Genomic DNA, 26,834 nt, shown 5'->3' on the forward strand with positions numbered 1-26,834 from the left:
GTGTAAAAGCCATCTTTCTAATATAACAATTCTTGTGTTTATTTTTTTATCCAGTCAGCAGCTACTTCTTAAGGTCTCCCAAAAACACCTTATAATTCATACAGATAGAACAATGTTGTTTTCTCTGGGATGTTTCCTGCCAATTCAGTTATAACTGAAGACTGAATTCGGAAGCACCACTTGTGGCATGCATTTATCTGGAGTGGAAATCTGTTTAGGACACTGATAACTCTCAACTACACTTTATAGGGATTATGAACTAACTTAACTATGACTTATAGCTATTTCCTTCCTAAACATAATACTAAATTGTTACTATGACTGCTGCAAACTCCAGAATACAACAGGAGGCATAGAATCACTACTGCATCCTTGATATGCTTTCATCATTTTTTGCACTGCCAAAAGGTGTTTTGGCTCTGTGTAGTTCTCTTCCATGAAAATTCACAGATACTTGTGTTTTGAGCAGGGATGGATAATCACCAAATGTTTTAACTCAGGRTAGCATTAGCACTGCAAAATCAACAAGGCTGTCTTCAAAGGTGTCCACTCACCTCAGACATCAGAGAAGATAATTCAAGAAGCAGTAGTTCCTATGGGATCTCACCCCTTTGGGGCACTTCTGAGCCTGTCTCCTTGTGTAACCTGTCCATTCTTTCCCAGGTGATACCTCCTGGTAGCAGCATTTCACCTGGGGATCCTTCTAAATGTTACAGTGGAAATTCAATAGCTTTAAACTGCGACTCAAAGCAACGACCACCAAGGGCAGTTTTGTCTGGTTTAGTGGARCTGGCTTGTAAAATCACAGCCATTTCCTAAAGAGCTGCTAAAGCCACAGACAGTAAATTCTGATCAGCATTGCAGTGCCTTCCTCAGCGAGTGCCGTGCCTGCCATGGAAAATGGCACTGCTGCCTCCTCCCCTTGTAAAGACATCAAACCCTGTGTGAACCTGTGCTTGGGGAAGGAGAGGAACTGCCTTGCTGGGTCCCTGTCCCTGACCTGCAGTCATGTCTTCTGGCCCCACATTTGAAAACAGTGGGCAGCTCTTGGGCAGCAGTACTCCTGGACAATGTGGTTCGAAGTTCCTGTGAGACACTGGAGACAAAAAATTGCTGAAGTTGCCTGTTTGCTTGCTGGTCACAAGCAACAACAATACATTCCTGGGTGTTTATTCAGCTTCCACTGAACTCCCARCTGTGGCATTAACTTGAGTGAGATTAGAATTTAGCATCATTTTATAAATGTCGTATTTCAATTCCCTCCTCCTTCTCCTCTTCGCCACAACATGGATCAAATCAYAGTACCGATAAACTGCAATTAAAAATGCAGCTGGAGTACAAATTCAGAGGCACTTGACTTTAGGAAATACAAAATTTTCTCTGAAATAAYTTCAGAAGTATAGAACAGATTAAAATTATTATCAGTTTTTTTCATATGCTCTTGTTCAGGCAGGTTAGGAATGTCATCGTGAAGTTTTCCACAGCAACTCATAGCACTAGATTTGAGAGCAGACTTGCTTTTTTAAGTTGATAGATATTTGTCTTTTAATTTTTACCCTCTGATGTGTGTTAGCAGCCAATAAATGAAATAGAAATATTTCCAATTAATTTTCATTTTAATCTACTTATCTCCTACTTATCTCTTTACTACTGTGAAGTAAGTTCAGATCAAATACRGTGCAGAGGTGCAGCAACATAATAAAGCATTGCCAAGCATAACAAGCTGCCTTTCAAGGTACATTTTTCTTTAGTGACTTTTCTGCAGCCAAGGATAAAATTAAAAGAATGGGAGAAAGACAGAGAGGGGGAATTAGCACATTTGACTCAAATATAAGCAACCCACAAAATATGTTGCTAATCAGGCAGATTCTCATCATCCTACTTATCATCTTAGGCCAGACTGCATGTGGTTTCTCCCCAGATGTGCAGGATATAGAGGAAAACATTCTCAGACTACACACAACACTAAGTCTTTGAGGACACAYCAGTGGGACCTACGAACCACCCTGGCAAAGGCTGCAACTCTCAGMGTGCTGCAACTCACACGGCACACAATTAAATACTCACCAATACTGGATGTTATAGAGACCAAATTGGATTCAGGGAAGGATTAGGCAATTTGGAGATGATAGATCTGTTACTGAGTATTTATTACTCATAATGGCCAAGATAAATCAGTTTCAGAAACTCCCTCAACTGTTGACGCAATCTGAAAAGAAACACCAGGAAGGAAGCACAGGTTATACGATCTGGTTTTAATTTTTTCCCAAAGTACCATGCAACAGCAGCAAGAGGACCTGGGGCCAGAGGGGCTGTTGGTCAGACATATCTGTTTGTCTAAGTAGAAGAAATCATTAGTCTTTTGTTTGTTTGTTTATTGTCTCCCTTTACTCACTGCCATTTCAGATTGCACTCCCTTCTTGCTCTGGTGTGGAAAAGATTTTGCTATCAGTAAGGGSTTATCAGTTCTTTATCAGTTAGCTATCAAAGGTTATCATACATGGGCCAGAACCTTTGAYGAAGGCAAGAGAGTTTTACCAGCAGAGCATCTGAAATGATGGTGATATATGTGGGTTGGACTTAATTTGTTTTTTTATTTATTTTTAGATGCAGATGCCAGTGACTTTCCTTTTAAACTTCCTACGTACTTTTCCTCCCTAATATAAAGAAACAAAGTGACTRGACAGCACTCATTTTAAATTCTCAACATTGAAAGGACTGAAAGCTTTTGCAGAAGCTCTTAAAAGTTTATGTTGTTCCTCATTATAACTGCTAATGCTACATGATTGGCCTGTTAATACAGCTAACTCACCAGCAGCATTCACATTAATTTTCACCTTTTACTGTGTAACGGTAGTGCTATTTATTAGCCAGACAGACCATTTTTAGTAATGTTATAGGAACAGAGTGTGCATTACACAACAGAGCAAGGTTACACCTGCAGCTGACCATTTCTATATTTATGACTGTCTGACATCTGTAATAATTGGCAAATGGAAAATACTTGTTTTTTACTTTGGCTTAGTAATTTTTTTTCATGTTTTAAAAATAAAAGTGAAGTGAAATACCTGACATTAATTAGGGATTTTAATTATCTTCAAGTCTCTTGCCAAGGTGCCCTGGAAAAACAGAACAGATCCTTAGGGCAATGCACAGGAAAGAAATCGTTAGCCAGCCTCAGCCATCCCTGGAAAACTTGACTGGAAAAGCACAGCTTGCATTACAGTTCAATTTGTAATCACACCCAGCCTCTTTCACTTCAAGTCTCAAGCAGTAAGGCCCCTCATTGTRTGGGTATAACTTTAAAAAAGGAAATTTAGCATGTATTCCAAAGAGAAGATCAAACGTTTTGCAAACTTTATGACAAACTGGCGGGCTTGAATGAAGTTCCTGATGTAATGTTTCATCTCAGAGTTGTCATCTAATTATGATTGTTAGCATGCAGAATCTCTCTTTTCTCCTCTCCCCCTCAATCATGCAACAGTTTTAGTTATGTTAAAAAAAATCCTTTGCAAACCAAATAAAGTTCAGGCTGAAACTCTCTATAGTACCAAATTYTTGTCACTTAGAGATTTCAGAATCTCCATTTAATTGTAGCASTATTTATGCAGCTGGTCTCCAAAAGGCTTGACTTAAGAGATCCAGGAATTTTAATAGGATTTTAAAGATTTTTTAAAGAATAGGATTTTTAAAGAATTTWAAAAAAAATCTTTTAAAAGAATTCAAAAGAATGAAAGGAAATTTAAAACAATTTTTTAAAAATAGGATTTAAAAATCAGATCCAATTGCCTGCAGCGCACTCGAAGATAAAGGAAATACACATTGAGATATGCTTTTTTGGAGAGTGCAATGRTCAGAGCCAAAATAGCCAATTGTCACAAAGCTGGAAACATGGACATTAAGCAGTCTGAGAACAATGCACAATGACCATGGTCTCATTCTGTCTTGGAATCAGATGTTTTTGTTTTATCTTAAGGAATCCTTGATCAGGTACAAACAAAATGATTCTCAGATTTTAGGGAAAAATCATATAATGATTCAATTTGCATGAAATTTTTGTATTTAGACAGGGACTTTGTATCAAAACTTGGCTTGTAGGGTCTCCTCTGGTCCACAGAAGGGTGAAATCCCCCTGTGAAAAGTACCAGAGTGAACTCAGCTTTCATGAGGAGAAATACAAAGGCTTTCTCATAAAGAAATCTGCTCTTTCTGAGGCACTGCCTTTGGTCAACTGCAGGTAAAAGCATTTCAGAAGGAGATATCTCCACTGTGCAGAAGAGAACCCAAAACTCTTGAATTAAATGGAATTTCACACCAGCTCTCCAGCATCAGCTTTGAAAACAAATGCCTATGTTCAGTTTCACTATTTGAAATTACCAAGATTTATTCTTCCTAGAGGCAAAACTAGGGGATTTCCCATTCCCTCATACTTCTGTTTTTCAGTAAAGAGCTTTGTAACCTACTGACAGGGCATATATCACTCTCTGTACAGATGCTGATACTACAGAGTTGGTAGGTGAATGCAGCCATCAGAGTCTTTCAATCACAGAGATTTGGAAATATGTGAAATTAAATAGAACAGAATGAAATCAACAAATCCAGATTAATTGCTCCTCAAAGTCAGTAAATTTTGCTCTTTGGATTAATGAAAGACATTAAGTGACAATGCTTTGGCTGGATTTTAATTTCAGCTGTTCATAACTTGCATTTTTAATGACTGTTTTAGTGTGCACCATCATCTGAAGGATTTTATTGTCATTCTAATGCATGCGAAAAACATCACATTACAGCTACTTCCTTTTCAAAACATCACATATATGTTTCCCTTTCATGTGTCTGCACCACGGAGTGAGGGTTTGATAGACAAGGTATTAGCAAGGCTAATCATAATTTAATGAATGGAAACTCTGCCTTCAGTTCATCCTGACAGGGTTGGTAGTGGGGGTGGTTCTTTTGTTACTTCTTTTGTTGTTGTTGTTGAGGACATTCTTGTGGGTGAAACTAAATTGGTGCCAAATTACCTGAAATAATTTGTGGTTATTAAATAAACCAGTCTCTGATGTGGAAAGTGCATTGTTCCCTGGCATTCCAGAGGCTTCCCTTTTTTTGGTGGGTTGTTTTTTTTTTCTTTTTGGCTTTATTTTCCCCTCCCCCCACAAGATATTGTAGCAACTGATCTCTGACAATAATGCTTTGTGCATGCTGCCTCTTGGGTGGTGGAAGAAAAGAATAAGCCATATCACAAAACTGCACATATGATCTACAGCTGGCATGTCACATTRTAACCAAACAAAAGCAATCTCTTGACTCACAAAAGCTCTTTAAGGAGGCATCACTTGCAAGGTTAACTACAGTGCTTGACAAAAAAGACAAGGTGAAAATTATTACTGTATTGCCATGACACTGAATTAAGTAGAAGTACCCTGTTGGTTCAGCCTGGGTCTCCACTGGGTATTTATATTTACCTRATTTTTAGGACTAGACTTCTAATTTTTCYAAWAATTGCTATTTCTTGTTTTACTGTWACATGAACCCTTTGCARCTTCACTGTCWTTATATTCAGGTGTTTGACCAACTGGTTTTTGCAACRTAGGGAGARCTCATTTGTCCATATACATGTGTTTTTATAAAWGCAGAGCTGAACTGATAAATTAGACTAGGCTTTTCTCACAAAACCCACCTTTCTAGGTCTTTCAGTGTGCAAGGATTCTGTAACAGTAATTCTTCATCAGTTGTGTGTGACAGTTGCTTATGGCTCCCACTGCTTGGCCTTTCGAGGTTATTTAGCTATCAGATTTCTTATTCCCGAGTGTTTTACCACTTCCAGTGTATTCAGCTGCAGGAATTCTACACCCAGCACTTTACATTAGTGAGGGCAAACTGAGGTGTGTCTACATTGGCCAATCATCCTATATATCACGACTCACATCTCCCATTCGTGTTGGTGTGAGCCACAAGTAACTCAGCCAGTATCAAATGGCATGAAGTCAACGCAAAACTGATACAAGCAAGAGAAGAACCAAAAGCCCATGTCATGCTGTGGTGTTTCTGGGCCAGCTCCATYAGCATCAACTGTTTGAATTGGGTTTCCACTAGTGCAAAAGAGAATTTAGAAAAATGCTCTGCTCTAACTCATTTCACTGCTTGACAAAATGAACTGGAAAATCCCAGCTAGTCKGTCAGGGCTTTTTCACATTTCCCGTAGGAAGTATCCATTTTAACACAATCAATACCTTTCCTAGACACTTGTCAATCTGTTTGGCCAAACAACATTTACACAGTCAGCAAATTAAGAGGTAAAAGAAGCTAATCAGGACCTCTCCAGGTACTTTCTTTCCACAAACAACGTACAATGCTTAATTTCCTACCAGGAAATTATAGTGTATACTGAGATTTCAAGATCTGAYTAGTTTCAGAGGCTCAGGTTTTTTAAAAACCTGTAATTCAAAGTAAAGTTATAAACATTACAGCCACCCTAYGCCTGAAATCTGGAGAAACCTGGTTACTGCAGCCCCTTGGGGAAGAATGGGACCCTCTAGATTTTTGCAGATAAGGTATGAATAACATTCTCATAAAGCTCAAATATTGCCCAGATATACACATTTAAAATAATTATGGTAATTAAATAGAGTTGCAAGCAGCTATAGCTCCAGGCAACACCAGTTAAATGTAAAGAGAAAACATCTTCTGCATATGTTTGTGATTTATGTAATTACATGCTTCTACAAGCTACACACCATTCCCTGGCATACAGCCATCTCTCCTTTCATTACAGTTTAGCCACAGTAAGTAACATACTTCATCTGTTTGAAAAGCCCCACTTAATAATGCCACCGAGGATCTATACAACAACACTGGGGAGTSAATGTGAAAAAATTAAATRKCATTTGSCTCTGTGTGTGTGTGTGTTTGCATGTTAAAAATAGCTTTTCTGGGCCTGTTTCTGAYGTGCATCATGAATGACTCCATTTCAGACAACTAAATTACACCTTATGTCAGTGAGAAATGAGTAAAATCCAAGGTGTGTTTCGTGTATGAGACTATGTGTTTGCTCTTGACAATGACTGTTTTTCTCAATGTAGTAATTTTTGAAAATTAAACTGTACTGGACTATTCTGAGGCAASTCCTTACCAAATCCAGCAAGAGCTACCTGGACAAAAATGGATTCAAAACTCAAGAAGCCTTCCCAATGCACAAGCTTCCCTCAGCCAACAGAAGCACATGCAAAGGATTTCCCTCATATTTTGGAGACCCAGCCTCTGGAGTACCTTCAGACACTCACTAGAAACTTTTAGCCAAGCTTCAATTAACATTTTCAAGGCATTTAAAAGGAAAATGAGAAAGAAAAAAGGAAGATTTTTTTTCACATTTCATCAGACTTTTCAGGTTTTTTGCTACTCACTGTTTAACTAGAGCCTGTCACATTACCTGTCAAGTGCATGTTTATTCAGACWAAAAGGAATCTGACTCTTGTTCTTTTTAAACCAGTTTCACCAGATACAACTGATTTTGCAGTTCTCTATAAAGCTTGGTTACTAGAAATGAAAGGTTGTGCCTGAAAAATTKCATACAGTTTATTATAAATATTATATTCTGCTTTCACAGTTTCTTTTCTATTTAGGTGTACAATTGTGTCTTGAACAATTTCACATTTTAAGTCACATATAATCTTAAAGTTGCCATTATGGAAAATATTTCTAAGTATGCTTCCAATGAAATAGTGTCTAAGTACATAGTTAAAAGAAGCACTATATACATGATATTTACAGTATAAATAATCTAGACTACAGTGTAATACCTGAGAAATAGAAAATAGAAAATTCATTTCTGCTGAGCTTGAAAATACATGTCATAAATATTTGTCCTTTCCTCAGCTTTTCATTTCAATGCAAATATGCTGTTTCTCATAACATACTTTCTGGCTCTTCACTGCATCTGTAAAGGATTCCAGATTAAGATTTAAGATTTTTTTTTTTAATTTTTTTATTATTTCATCTTCTGCCCCCACCCAATTCTAAGTTTCTAAGGAAACTTAGAATTTAGGGCATTGAAAGGCAGGATTCCCTGCCTCTCCTTTCCCCTGAAAACTCTGTTCTGTTCTCACCACTCAACTGCAAAATATGTGTTAGTGTCAATCTGCATCTTCTGCTCATGCAGTAAAATATTATTCTTTTCTTAAAATCTCCATGTATTTTATTTAGAAAGCTGACACTTTTTTTTTAACTCTCTTCAACAGAGAATAACACGAAAAATTCCCCACACATTAATTCCCCTAATTTGTAGTCTTCAAATTAGGATAGTTGTGTTGTCTRTGATAGGAAGAACCAAACCTCAGTTCTTGCCCCAGATCACACTGCCCTGTGACCTTCATCTGAATCTTGTGCATTCTGGGACTGACAAGAATTTACKCATTGCCATGGGAAGAAAAATCAAAATAAAAACAAGCAAGGAAAATAATCCACAGAACATAACCTGTTACTTACAATTTCTGGCACAGTGTGAGGGCTCAGATGCATCAACAAAAGCAGCTCTTCCCTGTGACACTGCAAGACACTGCTCATGATGGACAGAAGACCCAGAAATCATGGCAATGCTATGGCAGAACGGTYATGTTACYTCTGCAAATTGTCACCTTAAAACCTGTGGGRGAAAAAAAAGAGAACTGAGGATGTGATTCCCAAAAACTAATATGAGAATTAGGAATTTATAAGATTTAGGTGTTTACACTCTTAGCTAAGAATAAGAACAAGGCTTTGTGCCACCTTTCTCTAGATCTGTCAGAGAAGAGAAAGTGGTGCAGAAACATGAAATTGTGACAGGCCAAAGCCTCCATGAGTACTCTGGGCACATTTAAACAAGCACAGCCACCTCTGTGTTCAACTTGAGGGGAAGAGTCTGGATGAGGAGACTGGAGCCTGCAAGCTGAAGTAACACTCAGAATTCCTTGAACGATTTCCAGCTTGCAGGCACTGGCCAGCAAAACCTCCCAAGCAACCTATTGTTTTCTTAGTGAAGACCACTCGCTTCTGGATTTTGGCTCCATGAGAGAATAAAGGTCTGGTAACCTTGAGGGCACACTGCCATGGTTTTGTCCTTGTTGTGGCAAGAAAAAAGGCAGTACTTTGTTTTTCCTTTTCTTTTTTACTTTGGTCTGCTATACTTTTTGACTGAACCTCTGGGGATCTGAGTAATAAGAGACGTTTTGTAAATTAAGAAAGTAGATAAATAGAGGCTTTTCAAAAGGCATTTCCCCATCATTCTTTCTAAAGGAAAGCAGGTGTTTGGCTCAAAGGGACTTGTTCTSTTGATAGCACAGTAAGAGAGTGAAACTGCATTGTCCCCTAAGGCAAAAATAAATAACTTCAGAAAACATGAGAACCGAGCCCTTGGTGAGGAGGTGAAATGGCTGTCCACCTTCTTGAACTAATTTATAACACCGAAGATGTCAAGTGACATGCTGAATGAAGAAATGATTTGTGGCTGAGAAAAGTTTTGCAGAGATCCCAGAGCAAAGTTGGCCAAAGGCAACTTCATCTTGATAGAAGTGTTCGATCACTAAACTAAAGAGAACTGCTCAGGCTCTCATCTGGRAAAAGGAGGAGAGTTGCATTTTCAAACTGTGGACCCAGTTATCCATAGCCTTTGCCAGAGCCAGGWTGAAAGCATGCCAAACATTCAGCCTATTCACTGTGTGCCCTTTGGAAGGACATATGAATCTTAAGGAAAGGTTTCAATACTTTAAATACATCACAAACAAAATCATATCAGCAGTCCAACTTTAGAGAGCCAGCAACAAACGGGTATCTGACTCTTCAGGCACTTGGCACAAAGTGGAATTCTACACAGAGATGGTTTAAAACTTGTGCTTAAAACTTGTTCTTAAAACTAAGAACCCTGATTTGCATGATCAGAGCTCATAATTCTCACGGCAGTGTCAAGGCCATAGCCACTTTATGCAATTTAAATCAAGCATGCCAGCTTACACATTCCAGCCCAGACCTGTGGCTGCTACTCGCAGTGAGATTGCCACATTTGGGGCCAGATCCACAGAGCTCACAATTAGGTAGCTGTCCTGCTTTATGTCAGCAGAGGATCAGCCTGTTGGGCCAAGGCTGGGCGATGCTTTGTGTCACCCACATACCCTCCTGCAATTAGGAGAGCAAAGAGATATTGCAACACATCACCGAAACACGTCCTGCAACCCAGGCGTGGGCAAAAGATGTCAGCAGCGATATCAAATTGGCAGCTGTGTGATGTGATGATTCCTTATCTATTGCAAAAAAAAAAAAATAAAAATTAACAAGTTAATATTCTAAAATTAAGGATCTAACCATTCCAGTTTACTGGGCTATAATTCAGCCTAGGGTAACATGTTGCACACCAGAAGAATTTAGCCTTTGACCTGATTAGATGCCAGAATCATCCAGTTCCATTCTACGTGTGAAACTTCACACAGCTCTAATTATTGAAGCCCCGAAGAAAAAAGGCCAGAGGTGCTACGGAGCTGGTAGGTATTAAAAAAAGTCAGAGGGAGCTGCTCCTCATGTTACTCTCTGCCTCCTGAGAGACAATGGTTCAGAAACCATATAGACTTTCATGGGAAGACTTTCTAAAGGTGAAATGGTGAGATTTGATGTCTAAATCCTATCTGTGACTATGAAAATCCCTCCTTTGTCTAGAGTTAACAGAACACTTGAGAACTTAATGCAACATAGATTTTAATTATGATATTTGGGAAATTACTCACAAAGATCTTGTTATTACTATTGAGAGCAGCTCATTTTCTAATGATGTTGGACAATTGCACACAAGAAAACATAATTAATATGTACAGAAATGAAAGAAAAGCTCAGAGTTAAATGTACTCAAGACAAGAAACACCATACAAAAAAACCCTGAACTTTTCATACCACTGTATTGGAACCACACAACTAGAGAATYATATTTCAGAGTGGGAAATGAGTGGTCTGAGCAATTACAGGTGCCATCATGGRCTGTTACTGAATAACGTACTAGAACCTAGAAAAAACAGTAAAGTTAAAGACCCCTCAAAATAAAAGGAAAATGGAATAAAACACACCTGAGGTTTGTCAAAAGTATGCCAAAAATGTGCTACACACTGCTATATGAAAAAGGAAATTATCTGGTTTTCAGAAAATCAGTAGGTACTCTTTCGAGGGAAAAGAATAATAGTGAAAAGGTGAATATTAGTTCCAGCATTTCAGCAGGTACAACAAAATAAATAAAAACTGATCACAATGAAAAAACTCCAAAACAAAGCACAAACCTGAATGACTGGAAGGTTATTAGATGTGCACCTAAAAAACATTAGTCTGAAATAGGATGTACTTAATAYTTTCATTAATGACTTTGGAAACAATCAATGCAGATGCTCCATTGAAAGCTATGATTCACATGAAGCTGAGATGCTCTGCCCGTGCTGAGGAAAGCAAGAGTATTGCACAGGAATGATCTTGAGAGGATTAAGCTGCTTGGACAGAAATGTACCAGCAAGGAAAAACAGAATTTCCCTTCCAAGCTCAGACACTGATTTACGCAACAAAGGAGGAAAATGAGCGTGGTGTTTTATTTGATCACAGTCAGCACTTAAAAAAAAGCAAATGCTGCCTCACAAGGCTTCAGGCAAAGTAGAAAAGTGAATTACTGAAACTATTGCACCATGCCCTAGTACTAATGCACCTGAGGCCATGCATATAAATGCTCATCACTGACATTTAAGAAAAGTAAAAGACTGGAAAACATAAAAAGAAGGTCTATTCAGATGATAAGAGGAATAGGTAGCCTCTCTTATCAGAGAAAAATAAGACAACTTGGCTTATKAACTTCACAAAATGAAGGCCAAGATTGCATGTGTTCAAAGGGCAGCAAAGAGTTCCTCACAGCCATCAGTGCGATTGAAAAGCAGGAGAATGTTTGAAGCTGTCACAGCAGTGGGATTCTGGCACAACATTCTAGAGGGGACATTAGATTTATAAACAGAATTACAGTGATGCAGTTGTCTGCCACATAAGCAAGGGAGTCGAGTCACTGAGCCCAAAGTCCTGCTTTTRTCAGAGTTTTGTGATAATCAGAGGCTCAAACCACACACACTGCTGTGGTGTGCAGCGGTGGCTCTGGCTCTGAGCATCCTGGCGGTCCCCAACMCGCCGGGACCCTGCTGCACAGGGCCATAAACACAGCAGATCCCTGCTGTAACTCAATACTCATCAGCCCAGAGTCTGCTKCCAGCCCCAAACCACATTTGCTGATGTAAATCAAATACATAAGTTGTCACGGATTTTGGATGCATTAAGAAGACTTGCGCAAAACTGCATCCTTCAAGGATTTTGTTATAATTTTTTCTTGCTTGCTTTCCTTCTCTATCATTTTAGCCAGACCTTTTAATTCCACTTTTTAATCGCAGTATCAGTTGCACCAATTTTTCTTTCTTTTGATTTTATGATGGAGGCGATTGTTTTCCTCTGTCACAAGATACTGGAAATAATAAAGGAATACTAGGAATTAATCTACATATTGAGGAGAATGATGTTGCAATTATATTATTTTAAAAGTATTTGTCTTACTGAACTGTTATTTCATGGCCTACTTGGAGCAAATCCATGAATTCTAGCTTATTTTCCCTGTCTACACTAACAGGAATACAAACTTACTGAAGAAAATAAGAGATACAAAATGAGATGCCATGACCTTCATTAAAAACAGAGCAGCCTGAATATTTTTGTTCCCTTTTCCAGGACCCAAAAAGCCCTGATGAAAAGAGCTGATGCATTGTGTTGCCTGAGCTTTTCATAGAACTTCCTTGTGGGGATCAATGAGGGAAAGAAATGTTCAGGGTTGGCTTGATTCAAAGTACGAACCAGAGGTCCTGCTAAACCAGAGGCACAAACCTTGATCCAGTTATTTGCTTTAGCCATTGGTTCCATATGATCCCACGGAATTAGCACGATGCAAAGCTCAAGGGCTTTAGCTTAGTTATGTTTCCAAGACTGCCTCAGCCTTTGAAATGTCGCTGTTTTATTCAAAGAGAGGATTAAGAAAAAGTTACTATTCTTCATACTGTTTCAAATACACTGGAAAGCTGCTTCAAAGCATCAAAACCCTGCCTGAAGCCCCCTGGCTCTGTTTTATATCCCACAGAACTGTCCTGAGGTGCTTGGTAAATACCTCCAYTTTCTATGATAATGAATGAGCAATGGAATGAGATGCTCACAGGGATATTGTTTTTTATCTGTGAGTGTGGCATCATTGCTTCCACAAGTTAAACAGTTTTGAAGGGAAGTGGATTTCATTTAATGTCCTAGGAATGACAAGGAAAGTTAGAAAGCAATCAACAGAGATGGGAGATTATTTGGAGGATATTTTAAAATTAGCTTTCTGATAATTATCTTATGACCCCAGGTTAAACATTGGTTTCCCATAACACATCTGGGTTATTTGATTTCACAAGTCAACATAAACATCATAAACACTGCATGGGTCTTATGTTGATCTGGTAACTCGCTGCCTACATCTTCGGACTGAAGTGAAAGAGCACATGGGGTAAAACAAAGCAAAGCTGAATTACCAACAGTGAATAAGTCAAGGTACATTTTCAGCATTTATACTTCTTATAAATGTGTAGAATTTTTTTACCGACTAGCAAACTAAAAAAATTTTACAATGTTTTCCTGTGAACAACAAAGAAGAGGCAAGGTGAAAAAAATGCTAGATACACTATTACCAATCCAAAAAGTCAGAACACTTCAGGATTTATGTAAGATACTGCATATTCATTCACATAATCTGAATGTTAAAAACTCAGATGCTACTGATTTTTCTGAAAGACCTTTTTTTTTTTTTTTTTTTTTTTTTTTTTTTTTTTCAAACATTGGACCAATTCCATTCTCTCTAAAGCTGGAAGATAAAAAACTTTGACATGGGGATTGTATTAATTCCAGTATATGTTGTCTTGAAATTGCCTTTACTGATAATGTGTTCTAGAAACAGAAATACAAGTTGCCAAACTATGATAAAAAGTCAATAAGTCTGCAGCATCATTTGTAATACTCATTGGATTTTGTCAATTCWTCAGTTTACAGTAGTTCCTTAAAAGACTTTACCAAAGGCCATGTAAAAGGCTTCATTTCTAGCTTTAAGCCCATTTTAGTTTTAAGATGGATAAAAAGGGGATCGTCTCCTCAGTCTGTTCAGATAGGGTGTACTTTCTTTTTTTATCTCTCTCAAATCACTGAATTTATTTCTGCCTCTAACTTAAACATGAAATTTTAGTGGGAAGTTCTTAAGGCCTGTCAGGGCAACTAAGTAAGTAGCACATTGCTCAGCAGCTTCATGTCCTACAGGCTTAAACAGAATTATACAACTGGGAACTGATTAGCATTTTTTTTTTTTTTTTTTTGGTGCCAAAACTGCCATGACTAATTGGGTAAAAATTTGAGGGCTGTACAATTTTCTTTTTCTGGCAGAACCACAAAGAGAGAATAATTTCCATTTCAATATTGGAACGCCTATATGTAATGATTTTTTTAAAAGTTGGGAAATCCACTTCAGCACAAAAGCTATTTCTTCTGCAAATGACAACACTTGTTACTTATTTCTAYTTCAGTTAAAATTCTTGTGAAAAGTGGCCAGAAATAGAATTTTATGTATAAACGATATCTTCTGAATATAAGACAAAATACTCTTAAGAAAAACACAGTTATATTTGTGGGTCTTCTAATTTTTCTTAAATGTTCTAWCAAAAAAAACCCCAATTCTAATGACCATCCAGGATATTCCTAAGCTTTCACTACATGATACCCAGTTTGTAATTCAAGCAAGAATAGTGTTAGAACTAACAGCTTTTTATTGTAAAAGGGTAAAAGGAGACAGGAATCTCCGCTGATCCTGGAAATGTGTCACATGGCCTTGTTTGTATCAAATAGCCTACTCAATCCTTGTCTGTTTGTTGGTTATCAACATTTAGAAAACGGAGGATATTTTTAGTGGGGTTCTTTTGTTGGAAAAAATTAAACAGCTGGCCGCCCTTTAAAGATTTAATTTTGATTTAATGCTGTCTTGCRTCTTACTTATGACAGAATGTCAAAGAAATGTGCTTGAGGAACCCATTCTGACAATATCAAGACATTGCATCTAACTTTACAATACACTAATGGCTTGCAGACAACTTCTCCTCCTTTGTTTATTATGCAAGGAAGTGGCTGTCTTCTCGTGGGACACTGGCCCATCTGTTAGACAGCCAGCAAGATCAGCAACAGAGCTGTTTTGTTAGATTAAGAATGGCAAGCTATTATTTTCTGGTATTATTTCTTACATCTTGYAACAATGATTGACAACACTTCACCAAATTGGGCCAAAATTATGCCAGAAGGTTAAAAATATACGGGGCATAACTACCAAATATGAAAACAAAAGAAAACCAATCTGGAAAACTATTAAGTCTGCTGCAAAACTGTGCATTTGCAAACTCTGCTCAGMGATATGGAGAGCTTAACCAAAGGAAATAATTCATTTATCAGTTAAGAGATATTTATAAAGCACAGCTGGTCAAGACTTTAAACAGAGGATCACCCATAGCTAAAAGTCTTGAAAGAAAAGAAGGCTTTTGGCAGCAAGAGGGTTTTCAAAAGCTTAAATTTCTTAACATGAGAGCAGAGCTGCACTCACTCTGTGAAACATCACTGTCTCAAAAAAAATTACCTCTTCCATTTTTAAGRAGAGCCTGTGATGTGGCAAATAAGGATGACTGGACTACACAGGCTCAGTTTTTCTTTTGTGAGGCTGCAAAGTTGTTCTCTGTAATTCATCTCATAATTTGTAAAATGGGAGCATCAATACTGATTTCAATAGAGCAATGTTGGGAACTCTGTTAAAAAAATCTAGAGAAGGCAAGATATCAGAAGGGATCAAACAAATATTTGAAMTGTATCTATTGCAATAAGAAACAAAAAGATTATATGAAATCAACTGTGTAAAAAACCTATATGGAAAAGTATCCAAATACATGCTACCTATCCAGAATCATGTTTTCTCCTGTGCTCAAATCCTTTTCTTAATAATTATGTTTTTTCTGAATAAACCTCACATTTACCATACGAGTCCTGGAGTTTTAACAAGAGCAGCTTGAAATAATTTTAACATACCATAACTCTCAATTTAACCTTTTTAGAGAAGCATGGGTGTGGGAAGGGTAGCACTGTTGAAAASCTTCATAACTCTTCCAGGTTTCTATAATGTGAGCACTCAAATGCTTGTGGGAAAGTAGAGTRAAATGAACACCTTCCATTACCCAAAAAAACAGTCCAGAAAAGATCCAGGTCTGAAATCTGATCTGATCCCTCTACAACGTTTAGTCTGAATGATGATAATTGCTCAAGAAGAAGTTAGTACTGACTGGAAGAAGTCAAATCTAATGTGTGTTGGCCGAGCTGGAAGCAATCCCTTATGGCACTCACATAGAGAATATGGGAATTTCAGACAGTGAAGATTAAGGAAACAATTCATAAAGAAAGAACAAAGATAAAWATATTTTCTGCAGGGCTTTGAAAGAAATCTGGAGAAAATTTCAAGAATATAAATTCAGAACCAGGGAGGAGGTAGGCTGGGTGCACTCATCAGTTCTGGGGGCATAATCATCATTTATAAACCGTRATGTGATGGTCTACAAATTGCAGAATTCCATCTGAGAAACTAAAATCAAAACCATGCATAGCCAGCACCTGACAGGAATTGAAGGAGGATGAAAAGAATAAGCAACTTTCCTGATCCCTCCCCTTTCACTACAGACCCAGAGTTCCTACTTTCCTGTTTCCACCTATGGTACAACACCCTGACCCTTTCACTTGGGGAAGTTCCCAAAACGCAGACCACAACATCCCGCGAGTGCAATGAAGAGGAAGACAAGCAAACAGAAGCCATGTGATGAAGGTACAGCTCCATGAGGAATGCAGATGAGCCAAAGTTTAGCTGAGAATGACCACGATGCTTCAATAGACAAGGTCACTATGTTGGCGCTTGCTGTAGCCATATGCCAAAGTTTGGTTCAAATCATTATGCAGAAATATTTGACAAGGCAGAGATGTTCTGCAGTCACCACACCCAGCAGTAGGGGACATCAGAAACCTGTAACTATAGCAACAGGCATGGAAGGCAGAGACTGAATAATGGGAACTGAAAGGATCCAGCTTGGTAATAGATACTCACTTGGATCAGGCAGATTTCTCCAGAATAAACAGCAAGGACTCTACTAAACTCATGGTTTCAGCCAGAGCCTTCCAGCCCTGGAAGTTGCCTGCACAGAGTTTRTCTTGGTGTTACCAAGGGGCTTTTRTGAACACACAATAAATTTGTACTCAGTCCCCTTTACCATGTTTCCCAATGCCATGGTCTTGTTTTGCAGGACARAGTAGGAAAGTATTTTTGTGAATGCCTTCCTGTTGGAGCAGGAGCACATAAACATGTCCCTCGGTACCCAGGCTTCAGGCCATGGCCCTTTAGCTGCCCTGAGCRGCTCTGAGGGCACATCTGCTGGAATCACACACTGCTCACGGCACAAAGATGGTGCTTGTGAGGAAAAGAAACCCATTTCATAAGCGGCACAGAGACTGCCTCTCAGCTGGCCACATATTAATCTCAAAGATTCCTGAAAATGAGATTAATACTCAGTTTTTTCCTTCTACTGTGCAAAAGGTGAGCTGATTTGAGTAGCCCCAAAGTGTCATGTTAACCAGCTCAGTATTTTYGGTGTTAGCCTGGGTTTGACATTGTTCTTGAAAGCATGAACCAGAACTAGCACAGACAGTAGTTGTTTTAGCATAGAAGTACTTCTGGAATCAAGGCTTTGGCATCTCTTTCATCAGGAAACCTATTCTAAGGAATGCTGCTCTTATCTAGCAGATGTTTTGCTAAAGAATTTGCTTTGTCCTTTGCAAAATATGGCTCAGAGCCCACATCCATCCCACARTGAAGATAAGAGTGTTGTTTTTAAGGTAATGAGTGGAAGTCTCTTTGCCCACAGAAAGCTCTTTAGGAATATTTGACTGTGAAGAAATAAGCATTTCCCGATGAGGATTTGGAATGTCATTTGTAAACACTTCACGTTTGGATGAAAATTTTACTACGCGAATTACTCTTTCCTTAACTGAAAGAGCAAAGTTGGACATGTAAAAGCATAACTAAAAAATTAGCTGGGTAAAAAGTTTGCAAGAAATAGCTTTTAAAATGGATTTAATCCCTCTCTCTGCTCAGAAATTATCTACAGTCAGTCTTTTGTTATTAATTCCTTCGGTACTTGTCTTTGTTAGTCAGAAGTTTTGTGCAAACAAATTTCTCCCTACTCATTGCACACCAAATGCTGACTGTAAGTGTTCCCTTTAGCATTTTAATATGTTCACCACTTGATAGGTTCAAGCTGTGCAATTGGGTGTCTAAGTCACATGGTGTTGTTTATGTTCTCAGAATCCTTTTGCCCCTAATRATTTTCATATGGTCGAGACATAAATTTTGTTTTATGATTAAATGAAACTTGGCTCAGAGGAGCCAAAATTAATTTTTCAGGAGCATTTTGTACAAACAAAACTCCACTGACATAAATACTTTGGAAAGGGGTTGAGAACACTGCCAGAGTGAAAAAAAAATCTATTTAGAAGATGCCAGAATGCGAGAATATTTTTTGTCCTAACGGGTCCAATAGAACAATTTTTGTTCTGATCAGCCCCTAAATGCCATAGATTGCAAACTTTCTTGATTTGGTATGAGCTTGTACGTAATCCATGGGTTTTACATAATGTAAACCTTCACACTGASTAATTTTACTAAAAATGTGAAGAAAAATATATAATTTCACACCACTGTTTGTGCATAAATATTTCCAGAGCGAGCTGGACTTCTGCCAACTCCACACAATAAATATTTTTTTTTTATTTCCACTCTCCTAAGAAGGCAGCTTTCTTTAAAACAAACCTTCACAATGCATGTTGTTTGCTGCCATTTCAAGGCCTGCTACACTAATGGAAAAGAATGTGCTAAATGTAGCATTATCATGCAGGTCAGGCAGGGCAGCCCGGTACACATTTTCCCACAATCTCTGCTCATTAACATCTAGTTCCCCCATTGTGCAGATTTTTGGCTCTGTTCCATCTGAGCAGAGAAGAAAAATGTTTACAATATGCAAACTTGGAGGGACACAAAAAAAAAAGTGGGGGGGGGAGCTTTGAAATGTCAGTCCTTTGGGATGAAAAGTTTCAAAGGGGAAGGTAAGTCAGAGGTTACTAATGGGATGTCTGCAACACCTGCTTTCAGTGGAGGTTTCATAAACAAACTTTACTTCTCAAGAACAGCTTAGCTRAGACAAAAATACCAGCTAAAATATCTGTGGCTGGCTTGAGCAGCCTGGTACCTATGACACAGAAAGGTCAGGTTTGTTATATCCTACAATGGCCTCTCACCCTACTTTTATTGATAAAATGAGATTGCTTGGTGGCCAACACTGCTTTTCATGAGTTAAAGTGGAAGGCACCGGCAATGTGGCGTGCTCAGCCTGCACAGGCCAGGAGGAGGAGGAGGAGGAGGAAGAGGAGGAGGAGGAGGAGGAGGAAGGTGATGCTCAGCATCACCACTGTAGAAAGCCCTGCTCTCTGAAGAAAAGGCAAAATGCTGCACGTGGCAGTGAGTTCTGCAAATTTCAGAAGTTTCCCAGCTCGGTGAACTGTTCCTCATGAGGCGCTTTTGGTAATTGTGAGCGAGTTTCGTAACCGTCATAACAACTCAGAGACCTTCGGTACCAATTTTCCCCTGAAACAACTAATTCAGGTTTCTAAGGTTTTAACATGGAGAAGGCAAGAGAAGTAAAATCCTGCTAAATATTCATCAGATCTCTACAGAGCCTTAACACTTAGCCTTTACAAATGTCTTTTACTGAAAAGACATTCCCGAAACTGAAAAACAATACCTTCCTCTCAAAGGCAGTGAACAGGGTTGTGTAAAATCCTTGTCCTACACTGGAGAGATTCTGTAGCAAATTCRGCATCCAAGACCCCAGAAATAACTTCAGGGTACTCCTTGAGGAATCATCCTTCTTGTCCAGCAAAAAAGGGTGGCAGCTTCAACAAAAACTAAAAAAAAAATTCATTTTAATATGGAAGGAAGGCATGATAGATAAAGCCACAAACTGGCACTTGGATCTGATTATATATGAAAAATACAACCCACAAAATTTTCCCACTTTTTTATAATAGAGCTATCTAAATATACATGAAGTTGGTCTTGAAACAGCAAAAMGGATGACATTTCTCTCACAGTAAAGGATTATCAAATGTTATCTGCTCTCCTGTTATCACGTATAATTTCTRATCCATAGCAACCAATACAACTGCTTCAGCAGAAAATCAGTTATTAACCACTACCAAATCAAGTCCATTTTAACATTCTGTGTTTATCATCAATATTGAGAAGAAAAAGCCCCAAAATGATGAAGATGGTGGTGGGCATTACAATAGATATAGGCACAGATAGAATTCCAGGAAGTTTTAGGGAAAATAGCTTCTAGGCTTTACTGTACTTTACAGTTTGTGGAAAGGTGATAGAAAATCAAATCTGATCTGATTACTTCAGCTGAATTTGATTTTTTTAAAATGATAATCCTTGTTTCTATTTCTCCAGAGAATTGTCAGCACCATTTTCAACCTTGTATGCCATGGCTGGGCAGAAGGGTCATACCCACCTCTAGAGGACACAGATGCAGCATGAAGTTTTTAAGAGAAATACCTAATGAATTCCTACACATGCATTTATACAGACAGAAATTTTTCTATGTAATAACTTTTGGTGAGCTATAAYGGTCCTAAAAAAGAGATGTACACTAATCTGGGTACATCTTTGTGGTAATGATTTAGTTGCTTTGTGTCTAAACTGGATATTATATTTCAGGACTAACAGTTATGAAGAATTTAATATCTTTTAAAAATGTCAGACAATAGATGCTTTTAATGCAGTTTAGAGATGGCAGAAACCATTTGCTTCTTGTGAAAACTGAAAGCTGGACGGCAAAGTAAACACAGAGTGCACTCTGTATGCCTTACAAATATAATCTAAGTTTATTTATAAATACACAAGAAGCTGAGAAATGTCTTCAATAAACTATTTGCATTTTTCATTTTTCTTTTTTGCAGATATGCAACTTTGGAGCTTCATCTGGAGAGCCTAAGATGGTTTAGATACATTTATAAGGATGACCCTGCTCATTTCTCCCTCCCACAAACTCGCTGAGCTTTCAATGCGTTGAGTGGAGCTGTTCCTTTTTGCACTGGACTGAGATCAGAATAGGCCCTTTTGTAAATGTTGTGTCAAGAAACATGTTTAAGTCAAATGTAAGCCTTTAAAGCAAAGGTTCTGCTTTTGGTTTACATAATGATAYGCTATGAAGAATAGCTTTCCTATTTTATATTCTTTCCCTTCTTCTCATACCGCCCATGACTCTTYCCTTTATGTGCTGCTTTAGATCTTTCCTTCTTGCTGTTCTTAGTAAAAACCACATTTCTTCTGTGCCCTTGAAACAACATATCRATGTGTTCAAACTTCCTGCTTTTTGACTGGAAAAGCATTCAGAATTTCTGATAGGACTTGCAGTCGTCCAGATGGCTGAACAGCTCACATTAACTTCTGCAGAATGATGGGAGGAAGCACTGAAGAACCAGCACTGGCTCYATCAGTRTCTGCTCAGCTGGTCTCTCAGGATRAGAAATCACTATGTTTTGCCCCAAGTTGTTACAAGAAGTCAGGTAGAGTTGTTAAATCACATGATCCTAYACCCAACCAATGCCATGCCCTCCACTGAGTAATAAACAGACCAATTTAAAACCGTTTGAACCCAGTTTAAGGGCTCAGAAATGGAAGCACAAACACCTGGAATATCTATGTCATGCTGGGTATCTATCACTTGGGCATTCTTCAAACTTCAGGTTTTAATATTCTGTGCATAACAGAAATGCTGACATATGAGCATTTTTTTTCTTCTGCAACTGCTCAGAACTAAAAATTAGTACTTGAACTGTCAAGGACATTGCTTATTTTCTTATCAGATTCAGCATCTGAACAATATTCATCTGCATCAGTTCTTTCAGTAATCTGTTTCCCTCTTCAGGATTGGATTTTTGTAACAAATCACTCTGTAAGGGCAGGGCTCTGGAAAGGGGCTCAGCAGAGAAAYACGGATATGTGGTATGGGAAGCCCACCTCCCTTAGGGCAAAAATCTCAGCTAAAGCACCTTGGCAGCATATTAATAGCTATAAAAGACTCTTTCTTTGCTGACCACAAATATGCTGTGGTCAACAAGAGGTCTACTCACTGTTTTATTAAAAACAGYGATGATTTATTTTGCTTCAGCCATGTGTGAAACTAGTCACCACATTGTGAATAATAATATCATCTAAGTCTCARTGGAGCTCTTTTCATACAGAAAGATCCACAAAGCATTTAACTAAATACTTGATACAGCAATCCAGCGGCTGACCACTGAAATATAGCCATATCTGGGATGGAACAGTGCAGCTGAACAACAATGCGTGGCAGCAGAGGAGACAGAGAGCAAAAAAATAATCCTTTAGGAACCAAAGCAAGAGCTGGAGTAAAATATAACTACACCAATTAAGCATGAGCAGCGAGCAGAGCTAAAACTATAAATTTGAAGAGCACCCTGGAATCTCTATGCCTACAGGAAACCAGGAGTTCATACAGTTCCTTGAGAGGATGAACTCCAACTGCACAGTGCCCTCTACTGTGAAATGAAATCCATAGAGGCTCAGAGGGAAGAAAATTGTGTATTAAATCAATTGGCCTGCTTGGTTTTTGCAGCACTGTCCTGAGGTTGTATAATCTCAGAAGAACTGGAAAGGGCATGTGGGATCGAGCTGGAGCAGTCAGCTCTGTGCAGGATAGTTTGGCATCTGCTAAGCCAGCTCTCCATAACTCTTTCCAAAATGGCAAATGGGATGAGTACAAGAAAATATAGTGATTAAGTGCTTATTTAACATCTACAGTTCTAGTAGTTTTGATATTGAGTTAATGTTATCCATTTCAAAAACAGTTTGCAAWAGGGGAAAAATTACAGAACTGTATTTTTTTGTTACACCTATGCCCAGCTGGCTAGATCTTGCTGTGTGGGGGGAAAAAACAACATTGCTTTAGGAAAAAAAAACTTATAAATAAATAAAAATCACTCAACACATTTTGTAGCTGATGCTGCAACACATTCATGCTAAAATTATAGAAGTCCACCTATATTTCTGGTATTTAATATAGCTCATACTGCACTCGGGCATGTTATTTTGCTCTTCTAAAAAATCCTAAGTATCTTCTCCTCAGTAGAATATATAGCAAGCTAAACTCATAGGGTTTCCAGCAGGGCACATGAAGAGACCCAGGAAGGTTTAAGCACAGGAAACATCTCAGATGACCAAAAGAAAGAAAAGTTAGCTCAGTAGCAAAGGGYAGATCCTGTGACAAATCACACCTCTGTTCAGGAGGCTCATTTGAGCCCTACAGTGGTTTCTTTCCTCTCACTCCTGCGGTAAACCCTGCCAGGAGGTTTTATTTCCTCTACACACACACACTCTGCCTCAAGAGCTGGGAGATCCCAAGAGGTCTGCAGCTGGTGTAGTGTTTTYCCCTACCACCTTCCAGCAACCTGCAGGAAACAAAGCTTCTTCASGGAGTTTGCCTCATAAAAAAGCTGCCTTTAATTCCATCATAAGGCACAGCTCTTTAACCCTTTTATTCTCCAAAATAAACATATAACCAGTATGTGAATAGGCACTCATTCCAGAACAGACACCCACATGAGCATGGACAGGACCGAGCTGTGGTGAAGAGTACTGAATGTACTGAATGTCCTACTGCAAGCATTCAAACTGGACATTGGAGAGTGAGGAATAAAAATCTGCTCAGAGCAAAAATAAGTTTCTGAACAAATCTTGTGGAAGACAGGAGGCACCCAGAAGTGGCCTCTGCTCCAGAACCCTCTGCCCACCAATTGCTTGCACAGACTCTGCACAGTCCTCTGGTGGTTTTAAATAGTGCCAGGCTGAGCAGGCCRCTTGTTGGACTTCAATTGCCAGAAGATTCCTGAGGCACCCTTTATGTGCATCTAACCAAAGGAGATGTGTGTCTTACAGGTCAATCCTAAAATACACCTTTGTACATATCCTTGAGTGTGAATCATGAGTTTCTGAGCAAGTATCATTGCTTTAAAGTTGCATATCAAGTGAAACTCTAGCAAAAAGGGTAAAAGGAATTGAAGCAAATGCAGAAAAAGGTCTGGAAAACCATAAGGAATAATTTGGAAACATGATTGTTTTCCTAGTTGTGAAGATTTTCTAGGAGAGTCTGAAGAGGATTTCAARATGAATACATCCTGTAAATTTTGGGGAGTGGTTTTAGCAATCTAATCCTATCTGGTGGAAGCRATTTTGCTGGAGATGGGGTCAATGGAGAAGGCAAACAGCCTCAGTCCTGAAYGTCACCTGTTGCACTCCCTCTCTAACACTCATGCAGGCATTGCTGCCATTGTCTCTATGCAAAATGTTTAAAATCACTCTTCTCCCATACCCCCCACCCCCCACCTTTTTTTAAAAAAAAAAAAACCAAAAAACTGTGGAAAGACTTTGTGGTCTGGCAGGGAAATATAGAGCCGGGGTAATGCAGAGAAAGAGAGAAATTTGTATATATTCTGTATATAAATAATCCCAAAAGGTCAGATTTCAGTTTGCCTTACCTTGAAAGGAATAATGTTTTGTACTTCCTGCTTTTTTTGAGAAATCAGACCTCCTTTTACGTGCTTAACCAAGAGCACTTTTGAAATTCTAGATTGTACATGATTTTTATACGTAAAATCACTGTCAGAAATATGAAATCCTTTATTATTCCTGAAAAAAATCATAGACAACCTCTTATGTTACTATCTCCTGGCTAAGTGATTTCCTTTAATTTTCTTCTAGCAAGGAAAAGGCTAAAAAGAAACAGATGATTTGTACTTTAGAAAGGCTTTGAAATAAACCAAGCATTTGCTGCATTCAATAATGTTTTTTCACTGCATAGTCGAATAAGCACAATAGCAGTGGAGTTTTTGGATACGTAAAGAGCCTTTTTTAACACAGAAGAGAAAAACAACTTGTTTACACTTTAGCAGCTGCTTAAAGATAACAAATGAAGCTTAAAAAGGCACATTCTAATATCAACACATGATGTTCCTCAGGCTTGAAAATGAAAAATCAGAGCTTCGTTAGACTTAGACACTGATATTAGATTAAAAAGAAAAACAGTGTTTTCCTCTTGCATTTCTGGAGACAAACATTGTTTGCTGAAGAATGTAAAACTCAATTCCCCGGGGAATACCAAAGGCYTTTTGGCAGACTCTCTGAAACTCAAGTCAACTCTTTTCTATAATAACTAACATCAGAAAGAAAAGGAGGGGGGAGGGGGAAGGAAGAAAAAGAGGAGAAAGAGACATAATTACTTTGAATGTTTACATGGCTCTGGCTTCTTGAATCTGAAAAAGTATCAGACTGCAAAGCCTGGACTTAATGTAACTTTAAGCAACAGACAGGTGGACTTCTAACTACTAATTATTCAAAGTGAGTAGCTGGCCTTCTTAGGTCTTTTTAGAACAACAATGGGAAAAAATACTCAAGTTTATAGGGAAAGAAAAAGCTGTGGTCTCTCATATTTGTACTTGTTCAAGCTCTGTGCCATCTAACAATATCAGCTTTGTGTTTAAAAAGACCGGTTAACCAGCCTAACATCAGGGTGGGCATGCATTTCACTGTGAACATCCCTACAAACACSGTTTAACAAATGCTCTCCATTCAAGCTGAACAGATGGAAGAAAAATTACTCTAGGCATGAATTTTATGGATGCTTAGCAATAAGAGTGTTCAGGCTCAAGAGGATAGAGGTTGCTGTAAAAAACTGACTTGCTTACTTGGGCGTGCAAACCAAAGCTTTCTCCACCCTAAGGAACTACAGACTAGCAATGCTAATCCCATACTTTTAGGGCACACACAGCCTTATTGGTATTTTATAAAAATATCTCTTGCTAAAAGGAACTCTATATAAATGTCAGAGAAGATGAAGAAACCAAAAGGTTCTGGTTGCTTTACCCCCACTGTGTAGTTCTATTTCATGTTTAAAAYTTTAAAAGTGTAATCCTAACTCAGATCCAATCCCGTGACTGTGAATAGATCTAAACTGACCTGCTACAATGACATCAGTGAAAAGTTTTATTCACTTGCCATAACCTCCTATAAATAGATGTTCTTACCACATATTATTAACAATTTGGAACATGCACCAAGRCAAAAGCCTTAGAAACAAGTATGCAAGTACATTAGTTCAGGTAATTTTGTATATATGCTTTCAATACTGGCCTTATTTGATGTCTCCAGGCTGTGGTCAAGTGGTTCCTTTGATTTGCAATGGTCATCTAGAGCAAAGCTTTTGGGATTACATGTGGAAAATTTCAAGCAATCCCAGCAAGTCTGCTGTTCAATAATATTGTCTAACTAGATCACTAGCTAGATTATGCAATAAGAATACCCTCAAGACATAATTAATGCAAAAAAATACAACAACTCTCCATGCCCAGAATGAATACCTGAACTGCTTCTGAATGATTTAAAAAAATGTAAACAGTCTGAGTAATTTTTGCATAGAAGAGGTGGTTCACTGGTCAAATAACTTCAACAGGTATCTAGTTTGCTCAAGGGCAGCTTAGAGAAACATAAAACTCAGCTGCAACTGAGGCTAGGCTTTTCTTTTTTTTTT

General features: G+C 38.3%; 1 long non-coding RNA gene across 1 annotated transcript in view; it reads right to left on the reverse strand.

Annotated features, from left to right (window-relative positions):
- Positions 1 to 2,073: 2,073 nt before the first annotated feature.
- Positions 2,074 to 26,834, reverse strand: part of LOC130574430 (uncharacterized) — a 39,949-nt gene continuing 15,188 nt past the window's right edge. The window contains exons 3-6 of the long non-coding RNA XR_008965430.1: positions 19,968 to 20,130; positions 8,485 to 8,641; positions 3,069 to 3,119; positions 2,074 to 2,209 (exon numbers count right to left, since the gene is read on the reverse strand). This is a non-coding gene — a long non-coding RNA (uncharacterized LOC130574430). The remainder of the gene's footprint in view (positions 2,210 to 3,068; positions 3,120 to 8,484; positions 8,642 to 19,967; positions 20,131 to 26,834) is intronic.

Source organism: Malurus melanocephalus, unplaced genomic scaffold, assembly GCF_030028575.1.
Source record: "Malurus melanocephalus ecotype Western Australia unplaced genomic scaffold, MMel_1.1 scaffold_82, whole genome shotgun sequence".
NCBI lineage: Eukaryota > Metazoa > Chordata > Aves > Passeriformes > Maluridae > Malurus > Malurus melanocephalus.